Raw genomic sequence first — 14,207 nt, 5'->3', positions numbered from 1 at the left:
ATACTTTTAGACCAATTATGTGAGTAATAATTAAGAGTTAACACCGATTACGTGTTTTTATACATTTCGTGTTTCAAAGTCCATTATGTGCGAAAATGTGCCACTTTAGCGAGATAAAAGGAGCAAAGGTCGGTTACTAAGTAGTTCCGTGATTAAAGGCCAAGATTCAAGAAGACAAAGCCTTCCTAAAGCCCGGTCAAAAGTGAAAAGTCGACACGCGTAAACAAAGACACAAGTCGCCAGAACTTCCGAAGCGTATCTTTGCACTAAGACCTTGGAATGGGGCCTACCTTATATCAAAACTACCGGCTCGGAAAGAGCTTTCCAATGGTCCAAGCCTTGACCCAATCAGAGGAGCAGAAGTGGACGAAAAGTCTGTTGAAGCCAACTGCAACTGAAGAGGCCTTTTTAGACTGAAAGAATTGGGTTTTGGGCCTGATTCTCTGGCCCAAAACATGGCTCCAAGCCCATGCACGATTTTTGGATTTGAAAGTAAAAACCAAAGCTTAGCTCTTTGATAATGGTAGAGAATGGTAGATAGTTAATGGTAGCTAGTTAGACCTAAAACAATATAAATAATTCTAGATCTAGTTTTCAGTAGATTAATTAAGTTTTAGTTCCATTTTCAATTCTTGTTTTAGATTAAGTCTTTGAATCATTGTTCTTGATTGATTAGATAAATAAAATAGTTATTTTGTCAATTTCTATTCTTGTCATTTATATTGTGTTAGATTTGATTTCATTTATTACTTGGTATTCAATTCTTAGTTATTAATTCGATTTTAATTATTGTTTAATTTAGATTAGTAAATTTCAATTCTTTATATCATGTTTAGTTTTAATTTAATCGGAAATGATTGCATAATGATTCTCGGCTAAACCTCCATTAGAGGGGTTGAGAAGCCTTGATGAAAAGCTTGATTCGATTATCGTAGAAATCGTCGTAATTTCTCTTCCACTCTAGAAACGATTAGTTCACCATGAGAATGGGTTTGATCGCTCACATGCTAGTTATGAATTGGTAGGAATGTCGTGTAATTAGGGATTAGGAAGAACCAATTGTTACCGCTGCGAGCTCAATTCGGATTACGACGATTAAATCGTTAATAGGATTAAGTCGAAGTTACTTTGGAATCAATCCCCTCTAACTCCTTATCATCGAATCAACGTAGCATTCCCATAGTTGTTCTGATAATCGACTAGTTGCATCTTGTGGGTAGTTGCATCGTAGTCTAGTTGTCCTTTTCGTAAATCTCTCATTAGACTTAGAGTAGAGTAATTAGACTTGAAAACACAACATGCGGAAGGACTAGGAGTGGAACGAACTTCCTACTCCATTATATCTTATAGGATTGAGAGTAGAAAACTTTGATAAAAACTAAGCACATAACACAGTTTAGTTTACTTACGTTTTGAGTTTATCGTTCATTTCGTAGGTAAACTATTCAATTTTATTTTATCAATTACCACCAAAAATTCCCCTTCCCTAAGGTCAGTAAAAGAAGGTCTCCTGCCCAAAATCAACTATAAACACGTAAGATGCTATCTCAAAAAGCAAATGCACAGCAGTAAAAAACCAATGACATAACGAATTATATTACTGTAAAAGAAGGAATATCCATGAAATGAGTACAACAGATGCTATTGACTCTATGGTGGCAGAAATACAGGCACAAAGTTTCAAAGTCATTGCACACCACAATAAAAGTTGATACACAGTATGAATGACCCACACAACATTTATCAAGATCATAGGTTTAATCTGACAATTATATGTCAACCTACGTATTCCAATTCAAGCTGTGAATTCCAAAATAACAACATGGCAATTTCTTATATCTGATCAGATTGTATACAGCCAAAAAGTCACAACATTACCAAAAAAACAACTGAAGACAAACTCAGAAATGACATTTGCCAGACATGCTCCTAAACACAGACCTAGATAGGATTTCCATGCAGCAATTCCCATCCTCTTCCCATAATTCTCATAGCAATTCCCTGAAAATTAAAAAGAACCAGATAAGCATGAAAGTTCAAGTAAATTGAGAAGTCAAATAAATTAGGCTAGGAAATACCATTGAAAATCCATGACTTGGAAAAGTAATTTACAAGCAACAAGTGAGAAATATAATAATATAGGGAAAATGAGGATTGTAATATCAATTGCAATAGCAAACCACAGATGGAATTATGGAAAGAAAGTAAGAAACTTTTAACTCCAGAAAATATTGGAACTGGTTTTATTGTCACCTTATTAAGCAAGTTCTACTAAATGTATGGAGACTAAGAAACTTGGATGTCAATTGAGAGTTAATATTTAGGACTGGTGTTTAAAACTATTCCAATTAAAATAACAATAACTGGATATAAGTACATGACTTTATTTTTGAGAGAAAGCAGTGTTTGCCGTCTAAACCAACTTCACCGGCTCATCCAAGGGCATGTTAAGACTAAAATGTCCAGCAAAAGAATGTCCCTCAAGATTTGCAAATGTTCAACCCCAGAGTATCTATCTCGACCTCATTCCCATTTTTGGTTAATTTTCCTCAAGTCCAAATCACTTTGTACTGATCATTTAAATGAATCAAAACCAAACCTAGATGCATGGCCATAAAACCAAACCCAGATGCAGGGCCATAAAACCAATATTGTTCAAAAGAAATGTTAGGTATATAAAGAAATCACAAATATTGTTGGGTGTGCCGTCAAAATAATGGTTAGACTCAGGCAGAAACAAATCAAGCCATTATCTTAAATTCATGACAATTATGGTCAAACGTGCAGTAAGCTTTCTCTGAAATCCTTTCAAGAGGAAATGTTGTTGCGGATGTGACCAGAATTTGAATTGTCTATAAAATTGCATATCTTATTAGATGAAGACACCGAGATAGATCGAAGACACCATTGGGTTTCATGATATTAAGTTTTCCTGAATGGAATGTCTTACTCTGATATATTCACCATATAATATTACTAGAACCACCGACCATAAGAATTTAATCAAGTAAAATAACATTCCTAGGGATTCCCTCTTAAATTCTTAATGGAATCATGCACACTTAATTTACGACATTATCACCTTTCACTATTTTTCAAAACTAGGTACAACTTTGGCTGGACAAGCTAGGGTTAGGCAAATGAAAATCCCTTCTACGCCTTACTAACAATCAAGAATTACTAGGTAAAACTTGTTGGAATATTCCAAAAAATTAAATGTAATCACCACAGTGTTGGGGGCTCTTGCCCCAGGTTAGTGACCGAATTACTCGGTGTTCGGGGGGAAATAAAACCCAACAAAAATTTACAGAACACACCCAAAAAGAAGAAACTTAATGTAGTATTAGGCAACCGCATCTAAAATATAAATAATAAACACTTAGGGCCTGTTTGTTCTGAAGGACAGACCACGGAAAGGAAAGGAAAAGAAAAACCCAACTTTTCCGTAAAATTTGTTTGTTTTGGAAAGAAAACTTGTTGTCCGTCTTTAAACAAAAACTTACAGAACGGAAATGGTTTTGTGTCCGCTATAGACCTAAAAATTTTAAAGAAAAGGAAACAAAAAAAAAAAAAACCCCCAAAAAAAAAGAACCCAAAGAGAACCAGAGAAAAAGGAGCCGCCCCCTTCTTCATCTTCTTCATTTGTCTTCATCACTTTATCATTCATCTCATCTCCAAACTACCTCTAACTTCCTCTCTTAATCGTGTTGAATACGAAATATATCGAGTTTAGTACTTAATACAAACTGCTCGCTTTCACTCTCACTATTAAGTTTTTCCGTTTTTTTTTTTTTTTTTGATAGCGAAAAACTTAATCGTGTTGAATACGAAATATATCGAGTTTAGTACTTAAGTTTTTACGCTGTGTGGTCAAGCTGATCGAAATATGCGTGCTTCACAATAAACTAAACAATGAAAACCAAACTATACGGTGAATCCCATGTGCTGCTGCTACATTATAAACATTATAAACCAAACAAAAAAATATTATAAACATTCAAAATTGCATACTTTAGTATATCAAAACCATGTGCTGCTGCTACATTTAGACCAACGCTTAACAAAAGTTTTCCAACCCAAACATACCAAATATATGCTGAACAAAAAATATTAGTAGTTTAAAATTTGGTCTGCTGAAAAGCCAAACTTCGATACAAAAACAGTTAACTCACACAAAAAAAAAAAAAGAAACTACAATCACTTACCAAAGTGCCCTTGCAAAGTAGCAATATGCAAAGCATCATACCCGATTACCCAAATCAGGTTGTTCATCATAAGATCGTTACAAAGGACACATTGTGATTAAGTGGGACTTAATTGCACACCCTTTTTTACGATAGGGGTATGTATGATATTCCTCTTCTTCTTTCTCGCTAGAAGTGCTATAAAATGGAAAAAGTTCTTGGTGTTAAGCTTAAAAATTTGTGGTAATTGATTTTGTGTTTGTAGGTAATAGTGGTTCTTGAATCTTGTTGATATTACTTAATATGGGTAGTGTGGAAGTCGTGTTTGTTGTTCAGAGTTTCGAATTGTATGAAATTGTATGTTTTGATTATGTCGTAGGAACATGGATGATTAAATACTTGTGTGTAATTGTTTGCATATTTTGTAGTGTTACACATTCTTGAGAATAGGCCTATTGATAGGGAGCCACGAGAAATCGGGATCTTGCGAGAGACACCTAGCCCTTTTAATTCGGAGAATGATAATAATTGTCATAAAATGCTCCGATTGAATAGAGTGTGCTTTAATAATCTATGTGAACGACTTCAAGAAAGAGGTTTGACCGCTAGTAGGTGGGTTCCCGTGAAAGAACAAGTGGCAATGTTTCTTTATATTTTAGGCCACGATACCGTGTGGGCGCATACTTGGACTTTGATAAGGTCACAAGAAACAATCCACGCATTTTTCATAAAGTTTTATGAGAGCGTGATTGAGGCTTGGGAGGGAATTCATAAGACAAATCAAACAAACTCCCCAAAGAATGAGAGGTGATCCAAACCTCGGGGCCATGAGATATTTTAAGGTACATCGAGTTGTTAATACTTGCCTTTAAACCCAGCTAGCATTTCTCTTAAAGTACAACGTTATTAGTTTTAATTAGTTTTCCTCCCTTGTTTTATGTAGGATTGCGTTGGTGCAATCGATGGTACTTTTATCCCTACAATGGTACCTATAGAAGACCAACCACGCTATCGTAACCGAAGGAAATTTAGCGATAACGTTCTAATGGCTTGTACATTTGATATGAAAATATCATATGTATTGGCGGATGGGAGGGTAATCGCCCATGATAGTCGGATATTGAGAGCTGCTCTAAAACATCCAAGGGAGAGGTTGTTTGTTCCACCGCTTAGGTGATGCAGGTTTCCCACTTTGCCCCAGTTTCTTAGTTCCGCATCGAAACAACAAGGTATCATTTATCCAAATTGGAGAAATGGCGACCGAACGAGAAAGAGTTATTTAACTTTAGACATTCTTCATTGGCGAATGTAGTAGAGCGCACTTTTGGACTTTTGAAGCAACGGTTTGCTTATTTGAGGATAACCCCTTTTACAATGTGGATATACAAGTTGATTTGATCATAGCTTGTTGTATACTACATAATTTCATACACATCCTAGCGATCTTGGTGGATGGGATGAACCGAATAATGTGGATGAACCTAGAGATATGGACAACCAAGGTCATGATTATAGTGCACTAAGGCCAACCGATGAGTGGAAGTTGTTCAACCAACCTTACAGAGAGGATGTGGGCGAAAGTCATATGTTTTAGAGGCAAAGAGAGTTCGACATGTATTTGTCTATTATATTATTTTAGTTATTTATGTATTTGATATTTATGCAACCCTATGGGTTGATTTATGAATCTTTTAAATTCAATTTCTATGTAGTATTTAGTTTTTAATAACATGTATTGTAGAAATGAATGTGTTATGATCATATAATAATAGGGATGGCAACACAAGAAACACCTCAAACACCCGATGCTCAAAAAGGGAGATTAGTTTGGACTCAAGCTATGGATGATGTCATGTTAGATGTTTTCTTGGAACATCTTGCTAAAGGTTTAAGAGGAACCGGTGGTTGGAAGAAAGAAATCACATTCTTATTCTGAAGGCAATGAAAGATAAACTGGTTTTGTTATCGATATTGATAACGTTGAAAACGAATCAAGACAAAGAGGACTCCGAGTTAAATCATTCAAAGATTTGCGATCATTCTCCGCTAGTGGTTTCAATCCGGATACAATGATGATAGAAAGTGATGCTTGATGCAGGCGCAGATGCAATCAAGGTAAGTATATTTATCTGAACAAGTTTTGTTAGTTATTGTAGTTATCAAAATATGTTACAAAGTATCTTTTGCTTTTGTGAATATGATTAATATGCTATGTAAATATTTTTTATGTCCACAGACAAACCCAAAAAGGAAGACCTATAAAGGTAAGCCAATATGTAGGTTGTTGGAGTGGGTCGAATTGGAGACAATATTGCTTGTGGTAACGCATAAAAAAACTGGTCTTACGGATGAGGACGCTTACAAAGAACAAATGAGATGGATATGTCATCACAGTATTATACTGATACTTTGCTCAATGAAGGCATGCATATCGATGTGGATAGCTTTCCGACAACTAATGATAAGGGAGGAGGCTCTCACCGCTACATCCCAAACATCAAATCAATTACCTCAGAAGAAGAAGCGGAAGAGCACAGAAGGTGGGGAGGATGATGCTATTGAAGGCATGAAGCTTGTTATGCAGAATGTGGCAGATTCTTTGCGTGAGAGGACTGCAGTTGAGGCTAGCAAGAACAATGCTTTAGCCCTCATTTGGGACCAGATTTGTTCTGCCATTTATGAAATTGAAGGGTTGGATGTTCCCCAAAAGATTGCGGCTATGGAGTTGTTTTCAAAGGATGGTGCTGAAAACCTGAAGATGTTTTTTCTCAAGATGGATACCGACATGCGTGCTACTTGGTTATTGAAGAAGCTTGCTGAAAATTGACTTGATGGGTTCTTAAGTCTTCTCTTGGGGTTTTAGATGCACTTTTTGATGTTTATTTTAAGTGTTGTGGATGTTTTGAGGATTTTAACCTAGTTCTTTGTTGTTATTTTCTAAATGCACTATGAGGTACATGGTTGTGGTAGTTTTATGGATAATATTATGCACGTGTGTTGTTTGCAGGTGTAGGAAAACTTGTTTATACTCTACGAGTGTTGATAAAACAGGGTAGTTTATGTATTTTTTTTTATTCTATATGCTGAATTTCTTTTTACAGGTGTCATGTATGATATATGTGCCCAAAATAGGATAGGTCATGCCAAAAAAAAATTCGCATGAACTATGAGCTTAAAGAAAATTGTTAGGTAATATGATGTCTATTTCCAACTTTCTTTTCCTTTCCACAGTTTTTTGATAACAAACAGGATTATTCATTTCCCCAGTTTTACTTTCCTTTCCACAGTTTACCAAACAGACACAATTTTAAAACTGTTTCCATTCCATTCCATTCCTTTCCTTTCCATAGTGGACCACTCTCATTATTTCCTTTCCTTTCCATTAGTTAAAATTTAACAAACAGGCCCTTAATGGGGAATCACCAAAAGAAATAGCAACAAAATACATTTAGCAAAAAAACATTCAGTTCAAAGACATATACTTCGAGGAATATGAAATATACTACTACAAAAAGAACTATAAAAACTGAACTCCGTAAGATAAGTAATAATACAATCAGAGGAGGATACCTGTTTAGTGACAGCAAACATTTTTGGGTGAAAGGAGGCTCCCTTGAAAAATTATAGGTAGATCAATTTTGACTATTGGTTCTTTCTTTTGATCTCGAATTTTGATAGGCGTAAAAGTCTTCTTATAAGATTTATACTCCCAAATTATTTTCAAGTCTTTAACCAACAATAGCTCATCATAACCCATATACCCGTTGTCACTTTAACACGCAATAGCTCACCATTATTTAGTTTTATAGGTGGACAAAGACCATACTGAGGATATTTCTTGTAGACCAACGAGGGATGACCATACCCGAGAGTTCCCTTGTAATTAACTAGCAAGAGCTTATGGTTCCTTCCTTCAATAATCTCATGACCACCGCGTATAAGCCCAAAAACAATTTGATTTTCCAGAACAAATTCCTTCACCCAAGATCTCTCTATTCCATAATCTTTCATCACCCATATCTCCTTGTCACTAAAAAGATCACCATCAATAAGGCAAAGGCATTTTCTAAACACCATCAATGGCATCAAACCCATAATTCCGTCAGAAGGAGGTTGTATTATACTGAATTCTTCCGTAGCCAAATCAAATGAAAGAATAACTTTGGAATGATGAGACTCGACCTTAGCTACCCAATGCAGACAGTTTCTGAAAATCAAAGTAGATGGTAAAGTATAACAAACACAAGGAGGAGCAATCAACTTTCTCCAACTATCCGACCTGCCCAAAGTATGTACCTCGACTTCATTCCCATTTCTCGACCCAGCCCTAAGTATCCGAACAACCTTGTACTCGTTATTAACTCGAATCAAAACCAAACCCAGACACAATAGGAATGATATCATTCTTAGGATACTTGGGCAGCAAGACATAGTCTCTAGTAATAGGACTACATACATAATAAGGGGAACCATTAAAATAACTGTGATTGCCAAGAACACTTACTTCTAACTAATGTTCTTAGTTCACACAATTCATGATGAAGATATGAATGAAAGATTTACAAGAATTGAAGAAAAGCGATGTGTTTATTGATTGATGACAAACTTCTTTACAATTTCTCTCTGGTTCTCTCTTTCTCTCTCCTATTTTTATAATTTTTGTAGTTTGAATCGAATGAATCCTTTTTCCCTTTTTCCAGTCTTTATATAGCCCTCTCAATTAGTCTTGACCCAATCCGCTGTTGACACCTGTCCCTTGTCTTTCTTCCTCATTTCCCGCCTTCTACCTGCAACACAATTCAAATACCCACGAGATCTACCGAGATATTGGCCTTTATGCCTTCGTTAAACTTTCTAAAGCATACCTTGAAATACTTATTTTACTAATAATAGATACAATAGTTTGTTTTAACTTTAGTTTCTGACATTTGAATCCCGTAAATATAAATGTGCTTTTGTGCTACTGCTTGTGCAATGATATATATTACTACCTTAAACTCCAAAGCATGTAAAAGTTCAAATCTTTTTACTTATAACATTATTTGCATTTCCTTGTTTGTTTTGGTTTATCTATCGTCATATACCACGATATTTTCGATATTCCAATACAATGTTATTCCAGTATATACCCTTACATCGGCATTTCCGATGCTCTAATCTTTGTATCGATATTTTTGACATTATAATACTATGATGTTAATAATGTTTTATAAATCTTGAATTGACGATATTAAAAATACATTTGTCCTCCCTTCTTTGTGTATAGTCGTTTCAATGGCCAGTGAAGATATCATCTCTGATGCTAGCCTCCATTCTGAGGACACCATATCGGATGATATCTTTTCTGATGATATACTTACTGATGATAGACCTCACAGTCAAAACTTTGCTTCCACCTCGACCAATAAATCTCGGCCTCAAATTTCTTGGGAACTATCTTATGTTGTAGAAGGCATTCCCTGCCATCCCTTTGAAACCAGTAACTCTGAATCTGAGCGCGATTCTATTGAAGATACCAGTCGATGGAGCGATGGACTTTGTGGTTTTTTCATCAAGCGACCAAACCTAGCTTTAGTTCAAGCCGCCTATCAAATTCCCTCCTCCCTTTATTTACAACATTATGCTGGTACTCGGGTTTTTACTCAATGTCAGAGTGGTACCAAAGAGGGAATCATCGTTACTGTTGGCCAGCTCACCGCTAGATTGAGATTTTCTTTATCTAGCCTCGATCGTGAAGTTTTAAATTACCTGAATATCTTCCCTGGTCAGGATATGGGTAACTTCTGGAGGTTAATGTTTGTCTGTAATTACTACAATAGCCACTTCTCCGCTGATAGATATGAAGCTGACCGGATTAGGCTATCCGATATTCTTATGCACTATAGATTTTGTGAAAAGATTATCGGATATTTTTATCCCAAAAAACATACCCATAGAAACATTAGGGGTATTTTTCGTAAAAACCATAAGAGCGACAAAGAGTGGACAAAGTATCCGATAGTTGTTATGGGTAATTGGGAAAGCGTCGATATCCCCTCAAATCTTACATTGAAACATCAAGTCTTCAACTCTTCAGGTATATCCTCATTTCGATATGTTTTATATCTTAAGAATATCGGAATTCCCACCTAACCTTAGTCTTTTTTATGCCAGCTTTTCAGTTCTTCTTCCTCATTTTGTGAGAAGTCGTGGGAATTCAAACAGAGTACTAAAGCTTTTAGAAGGGACTGAAGTAGATGTCGATACCAAAACTGGGGCTGATAAAGAAGGGAATCCCAAAGTCATTCCTCTTCCTGATATCTCAAACTATCGCGCACCTCTTTATGTACTCAAACATCGAGCTCTTCAAAATATGGGTCAGTCGCCAATTCCCACTCAATCTCCTTTAGAAAATCCCACAGACGATCTTTCCTTTCTCATATCCTCCTTTGACTTGCATGAACTGCCTCCTAATCTTCCCAAAAGTTTCTTTGACTATTTATATAACGATTGTACCATGACTTCCAATCTTTTTCCTCATATTAAAGCAGAGGTTCCTGACTTTTATGAATATCCGATTTTACAAAATATATTTAATCAACATATTTTATTGTATACATATATGGCTCCTCGGATGCCGATGAATCCCAACGTTGGTCGCTACTTATCTGAAAAAGGAAAAAAGAAAGCATCTGAACCCACCTCAACCCTAACTGTTGCTGATAAACAAGCTGCCCCTTCTTCCATTCCTGATAAGCATACTTCTACTGCTACTAAGGACAAGCCTCCTACTTCTTCTCAGCAAACCACTTCCATCCCTCCTTTGACTACTACTGTCCATTCTAAAAAAAGAAAAACCCATGCATGGGGTGAGAGTGGACTTGCCGATGGTCAAAACCTTGATTCTATTCCATCAGCCGATGCCAACCAACTCTTCAGTCCTGTGTTTCGCTTTACTGATGGCAGCGATATCCCTTTAACAGCCTCACTTTTTAAATATGGACTGTTCCATATTTCCTGATATAAAAATAATTTTTTTTATAAAATATAACACACCACATTAAAAGAAGACACAAGACTTACAGGCAAGACAACAAGTTGTGCACCCTTTCCTGCAGCTTCTTCTATTGCTTTGCGAGCATGCACAATGTTCCTCTCCTTGTCTTCCGTCACTGACAATTGGCATAGTGCAATCTTATACTGAAAATTAAAATAATAATCAGAGACTAGACACTCATAAATAAAGATGACCAAATAAAAGTAAAATAAGTAAATCTTACTTTGGTTAAAGGAGGTTAATAAGGTTAATAAGGTTAATAAGGTTAATAGGAGGTCGCATGAGAATGGCTAATAAGGTTGAGTTGGGTGTCACATTATCTAGTAGCTGCATCCTTCCTAAAGACAAGCTAGCTGCTATCAAAGTGGATCCCATTAAACATCTTACTCAGTATTGCGATCACATGGAGAAGGTACTCATGTCTTGTCTTCTCTCATTTCATACCAATTTTGCCTTTTACTTTGTGCTTATCTGTTTTTGATATCTTTATAGGCGAAAGTGCTTGCCATGTCTCAATTTGATCTGCTTCATAAACAGGAGTGCAAGATCGGGCGTCTTAGGAAAACAATGAACTCTCAGCAATCATAATTCGATAGATTAACCCGAGAAAATAACGGCTTCAAGAAGGAAATCCATTAATTGAAGACCGATATGAAGCTGCAATCTGAAAAAGCTGAGAAGACTTTATCTGATAAACTGGCTGACCATGCAGAAGTTGTGAAGAAAATGCTTGAAGACTTTGATTCCGAAAGAAAGAAATGTGTAGAAGCCTCTGAAGCTGTTGATGCTGAATTCAACATTGTCATGGCCGCAGTAAATTCCCTAGGCGACAAGCTGGATATTTGTAAACCCTTTGTTCCACATAACGTTCTTGTGGAAAATGGGATGATTTCTGATGATGAAGAAGGAAATATCGCACCCTCTAATCCTGATATGACTGATACCACCACCTCGCAGATTACTCCTGATACTGCTCAAAACATTGATACTGATCTGGCTAATGTCGATGCCCTTCTCAACAATCCTCCCCTTTAGACTATAATCTTTTAAAAATGATATGTTGTATTCTCCAAACAAGTGCTACTTTTTTATTGCTATAATTTCTAAATTTCCATGGTTTTTTGTCCTTATTGGTAGTTATATATATTAAGGCAATATGTTCGTACTTGCTTACATTGAAAATCACACATTTCGATACCCTCACAAAAGAAAGAACTATCAGCAACACTTTGTATCAATCTGAAAATATAATTTTCGATATTCTCAACAAAAAAAAAGAGTATCGGCGATACTTAGACTTGTATCAAAAAGAAAATATAATTTTCGATACCCTTAACCAAAAAGAGAGTATCGGCGATACTTAGACTTGTATCAAAAAGAAAATATGATTTTCGATACCCTCAACCAAAAAGAGAGTATCGGCGATACTTAGACTTGTATCAAAAAGAAAATATAATTTTTGATACCCTCAACCAAAAAGAGAGTATCGGCGATACTTAGACTTGTATCAAAAAGAAAATATAATTTTCGATACCCTCAACCAAAAAGAGAGTATCGGCAATACTTAGACTTGTATCAAAAAAGAAAATATAATTTTTGATACCCTCAACCAAAAAAAGAGTATCGGCGATACTTAGACTTGTATTGTCAATCTGACAATTTAATTTTACCTTTGTTATTATTAACAAACATAAAGCATTGCAACATACCTTTATTATTGAATGATCTTTAATGCCTCATCCTTTGCTGATATCTTGCCTACTATTATCATTTCTATACTTCCACGAACTTTCCATGCCTGATATTTGCCCCTGTTTTTTATATTAGGAATTTTTGACAGTACGCTTTGAGATCAACATTTCTGTCAATTTCAGGAATTTTTATGCCTGATATTTGCCCCTATTTTTGATATCAGGACTTTTTGACAATATGCCTGATATCAACATCTCTATCAATCTTAGGACTTTTTATGCATGATATTTGCCACTGTTTTTATATCAGGACTTTTTGACAATATTCCCGATATCAACATCTTTGTTAATCTCAGGACTTTTTATGCCTGATATCTGCCACTATTTTTTATATCAGGACTTTTTGACAATATGCCCGATATCAACACGTCTGTCGATATCAGGACTTCTTACGCCTAATATCAATATTTCTGTCAATATTAGGACTTTTGACAATATGCCTGATACCAACACGTCTGTTGATACTAGAACTTCTTACCCCTGATGTCACTATTTCTGCCGACACCAGGGCTTCTTACGCCTGATATCTGCCATTGTTTATGATATTAGGACTTTTTGACGATATGTTTGATGTCAATATTTCTATTGATACCAAGACTTTTTATGTCTGATATCTGCCTCTGTTTCTGATATCAGGTCTTTTTGACAATATGCCTGATATCAATATTTCTATCGATACCAGGACTTTTATGTATGATATCTGCCACTGTTTATGATATCATGACTTTTTGCCGATATGCCTGATATCTATCTCTGCTTCTGATATCAGGTCTTTTTGACAATACGCCTGATATCAATATTTCTATCGATACCAGGACTTTTTATGCCTGATGTCTGCCACTGTTTCTGATATCAGGACTTCTTGCCGATATGCCTGATATCAATATTTCTATCGATACCAAGACTTTTTATCATATGATAACACCATATATTTTTACACGAAAATTGAAATTTGAAACTTGAATCTATTTGTATTGAATTGAAAATTCATGCTACACAACTTAATTTCCCATAAAATTTGAAAAATACATTATTGATAGAATACCTTCAGATTATTGACATTTTGAGGCTTTGCTAGCAATTCACCATCACCCTTCTTTAGATAGTACGCTCTATTTATCCCCACCTTGTGGACAATGTATGGGCCTTCCCAATTTGCCGATAACTTTCCAGCTCCCTTTTCTTTTGTCGCCTGTGTAACCTCTTTCATCACCAGGTCACCTTCTTGGAAATTTC

The 14,207-nt window shown here is 35.7% G+C and overlaps 1 long non-coding RNA gene across 1 annotated transcript in view; it reads right to left on the bottom strand.

Moving 5' to 3' along the window:
* Window positions 1–1,657: 1,657 nt before the first annotated feature.
* Window positions 1,658–14,207, bottom strand: part of LOC147524289 (uncharacterized) — a 36,492-nt gene continuing 23,942 nt past the window's right edge. Inside the window, exons 2-3 of the long non-coding RNA XR_015196926.1 lie at window positions 7,755–8,665; window positions 1,658–2,001 (exon numbers count right to left, since the gene is read on the bottom strand). This is a non-coding gene — a long non-coding RNA (uncharacterized LOC147524289). The remainder of the gene's footprint in view (window positions 2,002–7,754; window positions 8,666–14,207) is intronic.

The sequence above is a fragment of the Coptis chinensis genome, chromosome 1 (genome assembly GCF_015680905.1).
Source record: "Coptis chinensis isolate HL-2020 chromosome 1, ASM1568090v1, whole genome shotgun sequence".
Classification (NCBI taxonomy): domain Eukaryota; kingdom Viridiplantae; phylum Streptophyta; class Magnoliopsida; order Ranunculales; family Ranunculaceae; genus Coptis; species Coptis chinensis.
The sequence above is the reverse complement of the archived record's forward strand: the minus strand, read 5'-3'. Positions and strand labels throughout refer to the sequence as shown.